The sequence below is a fragment of the Netta rufina genome, assembly GCF_964035555.1.
Source record: "Netta rufina genome assembly, chromosome: Z".
In the NCBI taxonomy this organism is placed as follows: domain Eukaryota; kingdom Metazoa; phylum Chordata; class Aves; order Anseriformes; family Anatidae; genus Netta; species Netta rufina.
In genome coordinates, this window is record NC_140126.1 from 69,794,827 (window position 1) to 69,812,531 (window position 17,705).

The 17,705-nt window shown below is 43.5% G+C and overlaps 1 protein-coding gene across 6 annotated transcripts in view; it reads right to left on the bottom strand.

Moving 5' to 3' along the window:
- The window catches only part of PALM2AKAP2 (PALM2 and AKAP2 fusion), a gene marked incomplete at its 5' end in the record, with an annotated part of 261,027 nt that overhangs the window by 85,027 nt on the left and 158,295 nt on the right, over positions 1 to 17,705 (bottom strand). The window contains one exon of one of the 6 annotated variants that reach the window (XM_084305391.1): positions 11,004 to 11,075. The exons of 4 other annotated variants lie outside the window; for them this stretch is intronic. Of the gene's footprint in view, positions 1 to 10,938; positions 11,076 to 17,705 lie in introns of those variants that run through there. One more of the 6 variants, XM_084305392.1, reaches the window with a different exon arrangement.

Consider the following 17,705-nt stretch of genomic DNA (forward strand, 5'->3'; position numbering starts at 1 on the left):
ACAAGAGAAAGCCAACTTTCCACATCTCTTTTAAACCAGGTTGAGCTATTAGGTACACCTCTTCTTTCCACTGCTTTAAAATTTCTCATATTCATGTCACAGCTTCAGGTTGCTATGGATGGAAGGACAGGATATCCTTCTCACAAGTTCCCCTACTGTTCCTTTCACACACCACGTTACTCCTTTTCTGCACATGCCTTATGTGAGCTAGGAACCTCTACCATCACATAAATGTTCAGGTCAACTTTCAGCTTCACATAAACCATATAGTGACCAGAGGTGGGATAGGTTTAGCATACATACACTTCATTGTTGTTTGGGCCCTTGACATCCTTTGAATATTTTTAAGAGAAATTCATTAAACACTTAAAGACAAATTTTGAGGTTCTGGAAGACAATAAATAGTTTAAAGATGGAGGGAGGGGACAGGCTGCCTCTCAGAACAGGTGGGGAGACAGCCTCCAAGTGGCTGAGAATGGAAATATGCTGGTACAAGGGCTGCAGCTACAAGGGCATTTTTTTCTTTTTCTGTTCTCTCTCTGGCAGCCAAACCATACAACCACTAACACCACCACCACCAAAATCACCAACCAAAAAATATGATTACCAAACTCTGTATCATTGCCATGGACAGCAGAAAATACCAAAACAGAATAATGACATTATTCTGTATATATATCTGTATTCTGTATATGTCTGTTCATCTGACTGTGTTATCAGAGAGAAAAATCATAGCGTCTTCTTTTGCCAAGCCCTGCCTATTGGCATTACTGACAGCCTGGGCCCTGGGTTTGAATACTTTTCTTTTTGTGGAGGGGTGGCTTTTATCAGAGCCTTTCAGAGAATGATGTAAACCTAACCATTTGAACAACAAAAACAACAAAGGCTCCAGTGAAGGCATTCTTTCGGACTCTTCTGATCTTTACAATACAGTTGAAATCTAAATGTTTTTGTTAGTTTTTAACTCTTCAGCCCAGGAGATGTTTTGAAACTTGAAAGATTCAGAAACAAAATAACTGCAGATAGCAAGCCAAAACTTGCTGTCAGTGAAACTGTTTTTTAGTTAAACAGAGAGTACTTCACTCATTCCTTAGGGCTTCTTTTAAGTTAAAGACAAGAAAAATTTGCTTCTAGTTCCTTTATGAGACGTTTACTCTTTTGCTGTGGAAAAGTGTGCACCATCTCTAGCAAGCTCCTTACAAAGCCCATAAAATAAAACAGGCTTCTAGTAAACGAAGTGATAGAGGTCATGGATGTGAAATTGCCCTTCTTTATTCACTGACATGTGTCCATATTGTTGCTGACACAGGCCAGGAAAGCATCACAGGATACACAGCACCAGAAAATTGCAAGAGAATATATACATAATGTGCTTCATCATCACAAAGCTAACTGTATGGCCCAGAGTCCAGTCCCAAACATGAAATGCAACAGAGCAGCAGAGGCCTGTTCCCTTACTGCCTAGCTACCTAAAATTCTCAAGGTCCAGACTACAAGGAGCCTGAGACGTTTTTTCAGCACGACCCTCCACAGCGGGCTTCCTCCTGTAGTATGGCCCACTACCACTTTCCCGTGGAATGGAACCACCAAGTCACTACAAAATCTTGGCACCATTCCTAGCAAAACAAAGTCCTCCTACCATGAAAGTGGGTCACCTTTATTTGTTTTAAAAATTCATGTATCCTATTTCAAAACTCACATTTGCCACAATATGAACTGCCAGGCCTGCAGCGTCTCCTCCTTTATTTTTCCTCCTGCCTTCTGTCTCCCAAGGAAATTAAAGTATTCATTAGATCCACCAGCTAGAAAGAAGATTTAAATGGCATGATGCATTACCCAGCGCAGCTGCACGCTGACAGACGGCTGATGTTGATGGGATGTTAGGCTAAGCACACACGTACGCGCAGGCCTGTTAGTTACAAAGTCAGTCCCAAGCCGTAAATTACAGCTGTCCCGTTGTGCATTGCTGTCACCCTCCCACTTAACTCGCAGATCCACCTAAGAGGGAATGGGCTGAGAAGAGCTGGTGGGGCATCTGCAGAGGTAACTCAAATGTTTTGTTGTTTAGATAGTCACTGCTCACCCCTCCAGCCTAGACCAACAACTAAATCTGTGCCTGGAGGACATGAGCCCTCCAAGAGGAGGCTCATGTCAGCAGAGACTTCTGCTTTGATGTTTCAGGCTTTTTCTGCAGAACTGCCAGCTCCTCCTATGAAACTGAGATGGGGACCCCATCTGTGACCAACCCTACAGCTCCCCAGAGACCAGGTACCTTGCTGCAAGTGCTTTCTTTGTATCACAAAGCTAATGTGAAGGCTAAAGGGGCATGTGTGATGTTGACAGAAGTGCTTTAGCTTTTAATTATCTCAGATTCTCTGCTTCTGCAGATGAACACTCCTGGACGATGCAACCTGACCACAGCTTTAAATGCCATCTGTCTCTTGACTTAATGAACACTGGTGTAAGTAACCTCCTGCCACTCTCCTTCTTCCATGTTCAGCATTGTTTTTCATATAAATGAACTTGCTTATATCTATTTTTCTGTTGTTTTTGTTGTTTTTGTTTGGTTGGTTGCCTCAAGGTTGCTCTTCCAATACCTACCACAAGTTCAGAGACATGCACACTGCAGCATCTGCACCTGTGGGATATCAGTTTGCCTTTCCAAAGAAACTTTTCTGAAGAAACACGTCCCATAGGTGCGGAAAGAGGAACACTTAAAAAAAACACTATGCACCTTCTGCCTCCACAGATCTACACTCCAGGCAGCTTGGGATGGAGTGGCAATACTCTCTCAGGCGACTCTGGAAAGTCCCCTTTTTGGCAGTTCACACTGTTGAGAACAGAGGGTGTTGACTTGGCTTGATTTCCCTTCACAAAGCTTCTGATAACCCAGCGCCTCGGAACATGCACGAGAACAGTGCTATCACCCTTTCTTACCAAAAGAAAACAGGTTTCCAGTGGGAGACGGCTTAACACAGATCTACCCAGCTAGTCATGGAGAAATCGTGTCCCTCACCCAGACCAGCAGGATACTGACTCGCCAGAGTCAACAGGAACCTCAGGCAAGAAAGGACCGAGGGCTGGACTTGTGGGTTTCCCACACATCCCCCGAGAGGCAGAGCAGAACAAAGAAATTCTGCTATTGGAATGTTGCTGCTATATAAATGAAACCCCTGAATTATGGAGAGGCCTGGGAATGAACAAGAGCCACAAAAGCCTAAGAACATTTTATTCAGAGCAGAAGGAATCTGATGGCATCTGACTAAAAGATGTGAGGAAGGACTCTTCCCCTGCAAGAAACGATCAGCTATTTCCGAAAGGCTGGCTTATGTACCACTCAGTCCCAGTTTGGCTCACCTTTAGTACTCTCTAAATACACAGGTAACTGTTGCCAGCTTTTTAGTGACAACTCCAAATGTGATTTTTTTCCCTGAGGCTTGCCCTCCTAGAAATTTCAAAATTACCTGGGCTCCCCATTGATATCTATGAATTAATTAGATGGGAGAAGATCTTCAAGATGTTTAAGGGCTTGAAGTATATCCTGGTCAAAACTGTCGACTAATTAAAAGATATTCTTAATTTAACGGGAGAACTATTCCCTAAAAATCTTTGGCAACCTACATTCTGATCCACTGTACCATGCCACCTCTGTTCTTATTAACAAACATGTTTAATACAGCATGATGAATGTGAATCTGGGCCTTACAGACATATCAGCACAGGATGCCAAACGAGCAACAGGACAGATGTATTGAGAGTGCCCACCAAAAACTGTTATAAGGCCTCATTTAGAAAGCAAAAGGGCACTTCATCTGTCCATGCTGGATTCTCTTTTAAAGCTTTTTGTGTGGAAGGACCCATATTCCTAAAAGTCCCCAAAAGTTTGTCTACTGCTATGCTTTCATAGAGCTGCTGCTCACCAGGGATTCAGAGGGGACTCACAGGGAACCAAGGAAACAATAGGAAAAAGAAGCTTGCATCGGCAAGAAGGAGGCTAATACATTTCTAAATTAAGCCAAGTCAGGAACTGAACCAGAATAGTTTAAGTGACAGTAAAAACATAAACAGTCCAAAGACAGTTATGTGAAGGATCATGAAGGCTGGGAGTACAGAATGGATGCAGGACAGAATTGATCTCTAAGTGATGAAACAACAGCATCTAAAACCAGCACAGGTACTTTGATGCTGTTCTTTAGATCTGACTGAATGACCAAAGAATTTCTTTTTAATTAAGCCGATTTTAGTATATCCTCTTCTTCCACAACAGAAAAATGCTGAAATGTCTTAAATAGTCTTAGTATTTTCAGTGTTTAGAAATGACTCATAAGAGAAAGAAATAGGGAAAAGAAAGGAAGGACACAGAGAAAAGACTTAAAACGATAACACAATCAGGCTACAACTTTGGCTGAATTTTGCTTTCTGATGATGACAACCAGCAGCAGGTGCTAGGAACAACAAAGGACTGGCTCGGTCTTCATTCAGTGAATAAAGACGTGCAGATGCTGCTCTGCTGGACACAGCTGTGCCACCTCTGAGCGATGCTGATGAGGTCTGCCCTGGATACCTCCCAGGGACTGCATGGTGTTCAAACGATGGGGTGTCGAGACCCCAATGCACCCTGTTGTCACCGTGTTTTGTCTCCACAGTAGAACAGCTGTGCCAATAACATGCCTTTTGAATGGACAGAAACATCTGGAGCTCCAAAATGTGCCACAAGCCACAACAGCCTCTTAACCTTGCATGCACTTCAAATGTTTTGAAATCAGGTTAAGTGACTGTGGGTTTATTGATAGCAGCTCCCGTGCCAACATGCGGGTTCTCAAGAGCATTACAGGCAAATATATTTTCTTACACTCACTCTTGGGGCAGGGTAACAGCTAATGGGGAACTCTAAAATTGGAAATAATGTGACCTATTTACAAGGAAAGATGATAGCATGATGCTTAAAGATTTGAGATTGGCTTCACTTTGTCTTTCTTACAAAGCTGTAGGAGCACTGTGATACATTCCAAGAGACCACAACTACAGCAGGAAAATATTTGTTCAAAACTGCTGGCTCAGTCCCACCTTCTTTAACAAAAATAATCTTTGGTGTTTTACTGTGGAAAAACTCCAACCTTTATTAATAGATGTATACAAATTTAATTAGTTGAACAGCGTGGGTTGGTGCAAGATGCTAACATGGGTGTACATTTCAGCTGGTTTCTATTTCTAGTCTAATGTCTTCCTGCAGCCTGCTGAAGAAGAGTTATTAAAGAAGGGAAATTCTTAAAAGTGAAGATATTTGAAAGACGGACGTGAGTTGTGTATTGGCAATCCTATTAGGGAATTATTCTAAATTGGCACTACTAAACTTGCCCCAGATTCAACAAGACACAGAAATAGGGCAAACTAAGCATGTATACAGATGGAGCTGTGTTTTTCCCTGGAGTACTGGAAAAAAAGTGGCTGTTAGAAAGCTCAACTTGAACTTAATGCTGGTACCGCTGTCCCAGATAATGAGACACAAGATGACCGCTTGAAATCCCTGGATTCACTGGATAGAAAATAACAGCTGTGATGTCAAATGCCAGTCCCTGGGAAGCATTGGGAAGGAAGCTACACACATCTGCATGTCCATTTACATTTAAACCCAGGCCCAGAAAGTGTTGCACTTAGTTTCTGTGATTGAAGTGGTAGTGCTTTGTATTTTTTTCAATATTTAGATCAGTATGATCGTAATGTATTGCTGGTTTAACGGTGTTGTGAAATTATCCAGGCAAAAGGTAGTTCTTCTCACTACTTCAGTAAACTGCTAAACTTTAATTTCTAGAAAGCCACATTTTACTGCTACTGCTACACCCACTGCACCCTTAAAAAGTTGCCTGCTTCATACATATATTACACACAGATGTTACACAAAACAATGAAAAAACATGTAGAAAAAAAGCTGGTAAAACACGGACAGCCCTTTCCTTCCAAAGCACACATTGCGATGTGAATTTAACTACTTGCACACAGAAAGTTTTCTGGTCTTTTTTCTTTTTAACACTGAAAAAAACGGAGAAGGGAGAAATGATGATGTCCGGAGCCACAAAAGAAATGAATAGCATCAAGAGATTCTGAACAAAAATCCAGATCTTTGAAAGCATCCATGCTTCCTAGATCACAACTTATCTCTTTAGTCAATTAGATAAAGCTTGAAAGTAAATTCTAAAGTGAACAGGACACACTTTTGTCATTCAGTAGCACATAATCAATTTTTCCCAATGATGTATGTATGCTTTTAAGGGAATTTGTTCTTAAATGCATTTTTTTTCCCTCTGTTATTAATAAGAGGCTGAAGAAATCATTCTGTTCAACAATATCTAGGGAAAATTCTCATTTCTGCAGCATATTGCATGGAAGTATCATATCAAGCAATGTAACACTTGAGTCCAATTACTACAAAGTATTTCTACCACATTTCTGAAGAATTACTCTCAAGGCACAGTTCTGCTTTCTCCTGTAAACCCCGAATCTTAGTAAACAAAGCAAACCAAGTAAACAAAAAGTGAAACTCTGAACTGTCGTCAATTATAAACTGAAGCCAAAGCTTTTTCTTTTTTTTTTTTCTTTTTAATTAAGGATGGCAGGACATATAATTAGAGTGGATTACTGAAGATTGTTCATCACCAACAATTAGACCGTAATTTGTATTGCTAAAACAGAATTTTAATATGATGTTTATTTTGTCATGATACCACAACATCCCAGTATTGTGAATACGATTAACTGGGAGACAAGAAAAGTGATGACAAAATTTAGCTTTCTGTAGTATACAATTTTGAACAAAAGTTACAGTATGATTTCTGTGAACTAGGATGTTTCTTCCAACAGCAACTAAAATGACAGTTTGAACACACTGCTTTTGCAGTGAAACAGCCCTGAAGATCTTCTACCATGGAGAAGTAAAGGGAAGAATCAATAGTCCCATTTTACAGCTGGGAAACTTCTGCACTAAGGACTAAGACTTTTTCTTCAGGAAGGAGTGAGATACATCTGTGATGTACTAAAGAGACTGTGTGCAATACATCCTTTTTAAAGCCCTGTACACAGTTCAGTACTGATTTTCCACGATTCTCACTTGATGACAGAAAACAGCTTTGGAAGGGTGCTCAGATGCCATCTGCATCAACATCTGGATTCCTGTAGTCAACCTTGATGTCTACAATGACAGGCTGCCAATAGGCCAATCAAAAAAAGAAAAAAATCTCATCCCAATCTGAGACATATTAGATGGCTAGTTCTCTGGAAGCACCTTCCTCTTTACATGAACCACAGAGGCACACCAGACCAAACCAGACACTTAATTTCCAGATGGCTGAGATGAAAACTAGCTCTAGTTAACCTACCCTCAGATAGAGGGCAGACTGCATGGTTTGCATCCTCAGTGCAGGCTGAAATCCTTCTTCACCTCCTCCTGTATCAATCTGTCCTGCACAGTATATTCTAAAAGAGCAGATGATTCCCAGATAGGAGATTTCATAGAGCATGGACTTTGCACAACTGCATTCATCTTGTCACAAATAATTAGTATTTACCCTTTGCCAAGATTAAATAGACTGATGTGGAAAACTAATGTACCAGAGCAATGCAGCCCAAAGTTTAAGCAGAAATAACATTTTGGACACGCAGAAGTAAAAGACTAGATTTTGGCATCCTAGTCAAAGAGAATTACATAAATTACAGATCTAACTGCATTTGCTGGCATTCATTCAGTGTTGATGTTATATTTCATAATTAAACTTAATTTTATAGAGCTGTACTCTAGTGGTCCAGGTCAGCAGTCAATTAAAGAACAACCCTCTCCAGGACAAATGCAATACTCATATAAGTGTGAGCATTGTCATAAATTGGCAGGGCAAGTTTTTTTGCTTATAGAATTTGAATGCCAATTCTATCTGTATTAGCTTCAATGGACTAGCTCCAGTGGGTGGGACCATCTGAAAGGTCTTCTCAATGAATTCTGGGTCCATAATTTTTCTATTGTACAAACAAAGAATCGACAGTGAACTAGGAGGACCACAGGAGGCTGCTGCCTGGTTGGTGCTGCTCCATGTTGAGCCATGGCGCTCAGCAAAAAGTGAGGAGATCCCTCCGCTATCAAGGCGCAATAACCCACTCACACGCTTCGCTCATCTCAAACTGACAAGTAAAAGGTTTGGTTTCTCAAAAGCTGGAACATTACCGAAGCTGGAGTGATAACTGAAGAATGGAAATAAGAAGTAGGTACCTGCTTTCTGAGTATAAGCTCCATGGCAGTAAGATACTTCGGCAGTAAGTAAAGAAAACCAAGCGCCTTTCCCTAGAAGGTCTAACAAGCATTACAATTTTGGAGATTCCTGCACATTTCTTCCAGGCCGTGTGATCCTTGCTGGGACGAGGTGTCTGGGGAAACACTGGTCACCTCTGATCTGCCACCCTCCCTAGCACAGGTAAGGCAAAGAGTGATGGATTTTGTTCTCTTTCCAGAGGGAGGGCAGACATAGCCCAGGGTGAGTATTGCTACAGCCTGGAATTTGGAAATACACAACGGGAAGTTGTATCAAAGTAACACAGAATTTAAGGTGGACTTCAGGAAGTCCATTGTGCATTATGCATTGTGCTAGCAAGAACCAAGATGTGCCCCTTCAGCACAGGCTCAGCGGGCAGGCAATGCTTTTCTTGGAAAAGCATTCTTTCTTTCTTCGAAAAATTAAGAGGAACAATTTTGGCAGCATGAACAAAAGTGTTTACCCCAGCACCATGAATGAACTTGCTGCTGGTCAGCCGAACAAACTCACCACCTGTCTGGGGGTCAGTACTGTAGCGTGTTGACGAGAGAAGAATCACACAGTGAATGGCAATAATGGGGACAGTTCTAGATGCTGCATTATGCAGCTCTTCGTGCCTTGCTATAAATACGGTATCAATAGCACTTGCTAAATCAGCAGGTGTTTCCAGTAGCAAAAGTCGGTTCTGCAGTTTGGACGAGCCAAACAGGCGTGAATTAACTCATCCCATGCCCAAAGCGCACATCCAGCATTCTCCCTCCCACACCATAAACCACACAACCCTGTATTCTTCATACAGCGAAGACTCTGGCTGAAGTCAATAAAAATTCGGAGCATTTTGAAAGCACTTTGAAGTTATGCACAGATCCCCCAGCAATGAAGTTGGACATCCGCAGGGAAAGAAAGTAACCATCAGCTGCCACAAAAGCTCGTTCTTGTCAGCACTATTAAAAGACATCTATCAATATGGCTTAATTTGCTTAAGAGCTCACCTGGGACCTGTAGTCTTTGGACAGGTGTTTGGAAACTAAAGTGAAAAACAACTTAACAGCATCTGTATGTAACATTTTAAATTTGTGAAACATTATTCTGGCAGAAGGTGTCGAAGGGCAGCAAAGAAGCTGACATTTAGGTACAAAATGAAGACAACCTGAATAAAAACTAGGCAATACTGACCTGTCAGAAATACCTACTACGAATACACTTAATGAATGCTTTTATTTCAGCTATAACTTCATCCTCTGTTGTGTGCAGGGAAACAAAATCTGCCATCTAAATGTACATGAAATAACTTGCACTCTTGAGGAAAAAGAAGCCATGTACTACCACAGATACTGATGTATCTATACCTTGCCTGGGTTCCTGAGGCTGGTGAGACCAGAAAATGTAATTGTGAAAGTGAAATAAATCCCTGTCAGATACGCAAAACCTCTGCAAAACACTTACACAGCATGAATACAAATTGACATACCAGAACTATGAGACAATGCTAGAATCAGAGGATATCATTACAACGTTGAACAGTTAATCACAGCTCAAAATAAAATGTTTATTCCAGTGCTAAAATCACAACGGAGGGATCTGCTCTGCCTCTTTCTGGCATTAGGCTGGTACTTATCACCCTAACGTACATCTTCTGGGAGATGATATGAGATTCATCTGAAGATAAAAACCAAAGTTCAGTATGATGACTGCTTTTTATGGGTAATGATTAATGGCATCAGGAACTCAAATGTTTGAATTCACAGTAGCTGCCAGCCTGCCCCCCTCTGTAATAATTTCAATAACTTTTTAGGAAGAGACACCAATGTTTGAGAAGTTTACACTGCAGTGGTCCTAAGCAGGGGAACCAAATATATATAGATATTATATTTGGTTCTATATACATATATGAGATATTTAAAACTCATGCTCTGGTCTTACAGAGGGAAGCTAAAAATAGAAAGACTTGGAACAAAGATAAGGGAGATTTTCCAGTTCAAAAAGGGGAGTCCGGGAAAAATTGAGATGGCCATGAAAAAAACATGCTAATTAAAAAATAATTACGTCACGGGTTTCTCAGGATCCTAACAAACCCCCTCCATGCCGCCAGCCGGGCTCCCCCCTCCGACCCCCCCAGCGGAGCCCCCCGGGACCCCAAACCCCGCAGCCAGAGAAGGGGGGCTCGGAGAGGGATCTGGGAGGGGGGGAGGGGGGTCACACTGCAGCCACCCCTCCACCTGAGGGCCTGGGGGGATCCTGGACCCCCTCATCCCCTGCTGTGAGCCCCCCACGCCATGGTGCCCGCATGGGGGGGTCCTGCGGGGTCGGAACAACCACCCCGGGGGGAGGCGAGGGGGAAGAGGGCAAGTGCTGCTCCTTCGCCCCCCCGGCAGCCCCCTTCCCTCCTCGCCTCTTCCCTTCCCCTCCCCGCATCTCCATCCTCCCTTCCCCTCCTCGCCGCCCTCTTCTCCCCCCACCCCGCCTTTCCATCCCCCTCCCCGCCTTTCCCCTTCCCCTCCTCGCATTTCCACCGACCCCCGCAGACCCCCTCACCTCCCCCTTCCACGACGTGCCCTCCTCCTGCCCTCCCCCCTTCCTCCCAAATATCCCCCAAAAACCCGGCATTTCCACCTCCCCCGCCCCCCTCCACAAGACAACTTGCCGGAGCCGCAGCCCACCCCAGCCGGACAGACGGACGGACGGACAGGCAGACGCGCACACAGCTACCTCGCTCTCTCTCTTTCCCAAGCGCTCCCGCTCGCGCAGCGTGCGCCGCCAGCCCCGGCACGTCGGGTCCCCTTCCTCCTCCTCCTCCTCCTCCTCCTCCTCCTCCTCCTCCTCCTCCTCCCCTTCCCTCCCTGCCCGCCCCCTTCGCCGACGCCAGGAAGAAGGGGGCCGCCCGTCGCGTCCCGTCCCTCCCCGTCCCTCCCCGTCCCGTCCCGTTCGTCCCCGTCCCGTCCCGGGGGCGCCCCTCGCCCCCCCTCGCCCCCGTCCCTCCGTGCTCGGGTTACGCGGAGCTCTCCGGTTACGGGCGCCGCGGGGCCCCGGGGACGTGGGATGCTTCAGACCGGGCTTTAGGGACGTTTTCCTGACTTGTTTAAAAAAATATACTTTATTTTTTATTACCTCCCCCCACCCCCATCATTGCTTCTCCTGGCTGAGGAGTGTCTTCAGTGTTGGGGTGTCTTCAGTGGGTCTGTATCCGCACACTATTCTGTACCCTTCGCCATCCTCCATACCATCTTGAACACCTCCCTGTCCTAACAGATCCTTTCTGCGATGCAGAAACATGCCGTATTTAAGATACAGTGGCACAATGATGTTTTCCTCTAAATAACTAATGTTTTGCAAGGAACCTTCGAGCACAGAGCTGATGGCTCTGTGAAACTGTCATAACAGATTTTGCTCTTGCCACGGCCAGCTCAGATCCCACCATTTTGCATGTGGATCACAACAGTTTTCTCCCCCTGTCTCATTTCATGTTTACCTACACTGAATTTCCTTTATTGCCCAGCCAACCTTACAATGCCCTTGTGTCTTTCACAGTCCCTCTCCTTGTTACTAACATAAGTAAATTAGCACCACCGATGAACTCAGCTATCACTCCTTTCCCAGGTAAGATACCAGTATGCTGATGAGCTCATGTCCCAGCACTGACCCTTGCAGACCCCTCTGCCGACCAGCTCCATTGTGAGAACTGGTCACTTATTCCCTTACTTTGCATTTTATCTTCTAACCAATTACTGGGCGATACCAGGGCTTTCCCTCGTGTTGCTATCGCTGCTTAGTCTCCTTAAAAGCCTTTGTTAAGAGCCTTTTAGAAATCCAGTCTGATATGGAAATTAAATCACCCTTATCCACATTTTTGTTGACCCTTTCAGAGACCTCCAAGAGGTTTGTTTAAGGCAGGACTTTACGGGAGCACTGTTGACTCTTCTCAGATAGATTGTATTAATCCAGGTGTCCTTCAGATATAACCCAATTAGCATCTCTATTTGCACAGCACGGGCACAAGGTTTGCAAACCTAGTTCTCCGGAGTCTTTATTGAAGTTTAGTGTCACACTTGCCACCCTCCACTCTTCAGGTGCTGATGTTTTAATGGGGAAGTTACATGCCACTGTTGGTAATTCAGTACAGCATCCTTGGGTGAGAACTGAAGGACATGGATGAGCACACGCAGGCATGTGTGCTACCTGAACACTGTGACAATGAAAAAAGCTTATAATAAAAGCTGTTGGTATAAGGAAATAGATGCATTTCCATGTATGCAACACTGCAGACCTGTAAGCTGATGTTATTAAAGTAAGCAAGAGGCTACCTCACTAGTTAACTACTTGTAGCCATGACCTTCTTAGCAAATGTACGTGTCTGAAAGCAGATAAATTTTGGCACAGACAAAACCCCACCAAGGTCTTTGACCCACGGAACTGTTTGCCATTCTACATACCTGCAGACATCTGCTTTCTCTCTTTCATACTTTGCTGTGAGGTCTCTGGGTCCCTTCTTTTGTGCATGCTTTTTTCCTACAACTAGCATGCACGCTGGTGGGAGGAGGAAGGGAGACAGGCCCTGAGCAGGGCTGTTTCAGCTGCACCACCCAGGAATGCTCCTGGGAATGTTTGCAATTCAGTTACCTGTCCAAGGACGGGACTCCTACCCGTTTCCATCCCGGACATGGAGCAGCTGTGCAGGGCACATGTCAGAACCACAGTAAAGCTCCACGCAACCATGCACACTCTGTCAGCCCATTGCAGAGGGGTAGAAGTCTGCATTCGTAATTGTAGGTGAGCCACCCAAATGGCACCCACAGAAAGAGAGGAAAGGGAGCACTGGGGTGGCAGCTGCTGTGCACGTGTTGCACAGGTCTGACCACATTTGTTGGGTTTTCAGAAACTTTAGCTGCTAGAAACAGAATAGGCAAGTTACTGTGAGGGAGAGGGGGGGGAAACACATATTTGTTGAAGTTATTATTTATTTATTTTTAGTTCCAGAAAACTTTGGAACCAAGAAGGGTCACCTTCAGGCCTCAGGAGCATAATTAAAATAAGGGTAGTCTAGTCTTATGCTTTTTGAAAGTCTCAGGTTTTGGAGACTAGCAGTATAAACAAAAGTCTGTGACATTTAGAGCAGACAGAGATGTTACTCTGCAAAGGGGTGAGCTTTGGAGCTCTTCTTCCTGGGTTCCCACCTCCGTGCCCTTTTGTTCTAACAATTATTTTCTGCTCCTCTCCTGTTTACTGTCCTCAGACAGGAGTGGGCTGAACTGCAGCACATAGTTTGTTCCAATGCATAAAGCAGTATTTCTAATGACACTGATGCAGTTCAAATTTTGGTTATTTTCTTTCTCTTATGTCAAGGATGCATTTACATAGTATTAATTAGGCAGCACATGATTAATATACCGCAGAGGAAGTCAAATGTTATTTCACTGTGTATATTATAATGAGTTTTGCCTATTGCTTCTAATTTGCATTTTTAGCAGTTACAGCAGCAGAAGAAAATAATGTCTTAAGGTTTAGTTTTAAATATGTATTTTGTTAATGCTCTGCAGTTCCATTTTACAGCTTTATGGGCAGTTTCAGGTAGGGGGAAGAGAAGGAATTAATCTTTGCTAGAGTGCAGCCTTCCCTAAATTTTAGTATGAAGTTCAAATACCTTTGCCAAAGTAATGAATGGCAAAATTAGCTGGTATTGGCCTGAAAACTCTGTAAACAAAAAAGGTATAAAGAGCAGCCGTGTTAACCCAATGTTATTTTTGATACTCAAATGATAGCTCCTCACCTCTCAGGCCCCATGAACTGGAAAGGGACATGTCACCCTCTGCATTACCCCATTCCTCCTCCAGCAGCCAGCCGGCTTACATCTCAAGGCTGTTTTGAATGCCTAGGAAAAAATGACTGAAACGGGTCCTGGGATTAGAAGAAAGGAGAGAGAAATGGGGAGAAGAGACAGAAGCCATATCCATATCTGCCCCTCCTGCTTTGCCTGGGAGGCTGATAAGCTATTCAGGCCTTGTTTTGGGACTTTATCAGGGTATCAGTGTCCAGTGTCAGTGAGACAGAGTTTTTATTGTTACGCAATGAACCCTCGAATGGAGAATAATTCAAAGAGGATGCCTCTTCTTATAAGGAAAAAATCACTTTGTGCTGCTGTTTTACAGCCTGGCACACTGTTCTTGTTCTCTGTGAGCTCTCAAACAAGCTGAGCAGGGTGCAGAATAAAGGAAGAGAAAAGTACTCTGGTAATGATGCTGAATGTTCCGGGTGCTTTTGTAACACACATAAATGAAATGCAGTCCTGAGAGGTGATGCCTGATCTGGTGGCCTCCACACTGAATCTCTTTGAGTATGAAAAATGAGTTTTGCTTGGGATGCAGCTTTTTAAGCATGCAGTCAGAATTTGTGAGATTTGATTCTTTTCTCTTCCTTTCCCTGTGGTTCTTGTTATTTCCCTGACTGCAGAATAAGATGCAGATGAGCTGGAGGAGGGAATGCACCGACGTGCGGTAGTGTGTGTGAGATGAAAATGGAACTTGTGTGTATTCTCCATGCATTTATAAAACTAATGAATGCAGAGATCCACCCGCCAGTTAGCAGAGGAGCTGTGGGAAATCTAGAGGTCACATTCACAAATGCTTTATATTCAGCACAGGGATGAAATACTGAGTGTTACAGAGGCAGGGAACTGACTAGAGATCCCTGTTTTGTTCCTGGCATTGCTGGTAACCTGGGATGTGACTGAGGCGGGTCACTGTCCCTTATTTGCCCATATGGGTGGATGAATGGATGGACAGGGACTGCCTGCTGCTGGATGTTCTCAGCACATAACGGGACCTCAGCTGTGGCTGGGGAGTCGAAGCACTAACGTAATACGAACTTAAAAATTATTTTCTGAAGTTATTCAGCTGACTAACAGGCTCATTTGCTCACATTTATTGTGTGGTAAAACAGCTTGGCAAGATCTCTATCGGCAGCTAGCTATGTGAGTAATCTCATTGACTTCAGTGCGACTCCTGGAGTGAGTAATGTTGTAGTATTGGCTCCGCAAACTGCTTTAGTCATTGCAGGCTTACAAACTGCGTGTGTAGTAGCCCTGCCAGCACCTACCACACAGTGTAGTGCTTTTACCGCGAGCAGTGCTGTCACAGGAGTAATACCCAGTAGTAAGAGCCTGCATAATCCACACCCACGTGAAAGGTGGCTCTGTTCTGCAGCTGTGGAGGCAGCTACATTTCCCTGGCATCGTGTCTGCTCCAGTCAATGGGGACTGCTAGCTCCCTGTCACAAGAGATCCATGGAAATACCCAGTACCTGCGATGTTGTAAGGAAGAAAGGGCTTTGTTGCGGCTGATGGGGATGCTGCTGCATGACTGACTTATGGCTGTCCCTCCTGCTTGCAGAAAATGCAGTCATTGCAAATCCTGGGCTGTATAGCTCCACTTAAAGCCCTTCACAGCGTTTCCCCAGCTAACGTCTCTGCTTTGATTACTCCCGCCTTGTCTTAGTCCCTTTGTGCCCTCTTCCACAATAGCCCTGTTTCTTTTCCCTACTGTGGAGTAAGAAACCCTTTCATCCTGCTCCTTTTCCACAGTGCAGAAAAAATCCCATTCAGTGCTATCCTTCTTTATTCTATAAATCCCTCTTTCAAGCCTGCTTCATCAATAACACCAACAAAAGGCAGTCCTGAAGGATGTCCAGCTTGTCCAGCTTGCCTGGTTGAGCCTGAACATCCTCAGGGGTAGGGAGTGTGTCTCTATGGATTTTCTGAATTACTGCATGCACAGGAAGAGCCATATAAATAAAGTGCTGCTTCTTACCCCAGCAAAACATGCTCAACATTATATCAACTGCTGGGGCAACTTAATCACAAACCACAATATTTCAATGGTTATGTACTGTTGCTTATTGTTCCTCCAGCTAAACAGGATTAGCAAAAAATATTTAGAGAGCAATTATTGTTTTAGAAATAGGGAACCTCTGTAACTTTTCTATACTGTACTTGAATAGCATATCCTAACAAAGGGCATTTGTTTGTGAGCTAAAGATCTTGATCTGAAGCCCAGTGGAGGCTCTTCCACCGCATTCAGTGAGCTTTGGATTAAGTCCTTTCTGAGGAACAGATGCAGGGTTTTATTCACTACCACTAGAACAATAAAAATGACAAGACAAAGAATAAAGTTGTCTACAGAGAATAAAGCCGTGTTGTCCTGCAGCAGCTTAAAGACATTAGACTCTATAGTTAAAAGCCAGTTCTGTGGAGTTAGTAAAATTATTTGTATAGCCCATTCACAAAATATACAGTGCAGAAATGTTTAAATATCTCTGCATAAATACCCAAACACAGTGTATTTCACTGAGTCTTCAACTTCTCAGTATTTGCAAGGACTGAGTTACAAGTGCAGCCATAAATTCCAGTTGTGCAAACAGAGATAACGGAGAAATACGCTGTTGCCATTAATTACCAAAACTGCAGAGGAGTAGAGAGAACTGGCAGTTTTTAATGCAACAGCTCTTATATGGACCCAAAGTGTTTACTGAGACCTGGACTAGAGACAGACTTTCCTTTAGTAGGTTTATCTTATTCAACATAATGATTTCTTATCTGGCCAGCAGATGTTATCAAAATGTAAACAACAATGAGCGTTGACAAGTAGAGACATTTGCCCCTGTAGGGAAAACTGGGCCAGAGTCACCCCAGGAAAAAGTCCAAAAGGGGAGATAAGCAACGGTGGCAGACACAAGAGGCTAGATTGAAGTAAAAGTGGCAGCAAATGGGAAAAGGCTGGCAGAAATTAAGCTAGGTGGGGAGCTGGGATTTGCAGCAGAGACAAAATATAAGGGGAAGCTTATCAGAGGCTTTTGAGAGACAGACCATAAAAGCAGCAGACAAAACAGACTTTTTTAAAAAAATACAGAATGGATTTATGTAAAAAGTAGAAATAAGGAGATGAATCTGGGTTTTAAGAGGTTGCAGCCATAGCAAAGCAGACCCTTGTGATGAGCATGTGGAGAGACAGGTGGATTTTGGAAGGACTGAGGAACTGAAGTGGTCTTGTGCCAGAAAGTATGATGAGCAGAAAAGTGACATTACACAAAACATTTGCACAAGCAAAGAAAGAAGGGAGTCAGAAGTTGACTAATAATATTACACAAAAACAATTAAAACAATTTCTGTAACTATTAAAAATAATACCAATTAATTTTTTCTTGCTCTTATATGAAATGCTTCTGGCTTTTTCAGTGCACAAGTAATGGCCTCAGAAAACAGTCAACACTCTTAAACCCCATATACTTAATAACCAGGCAAAGCCAACTTATGAGCTTATGCCAGCTCTGAACACTAATTAGTGCAGAAATGCACATTTTGTCATGTCATCTTTTCCTGCACTGTTGTCATAGGTGTGTTCTGACAATTATGGAGAAGAGAAA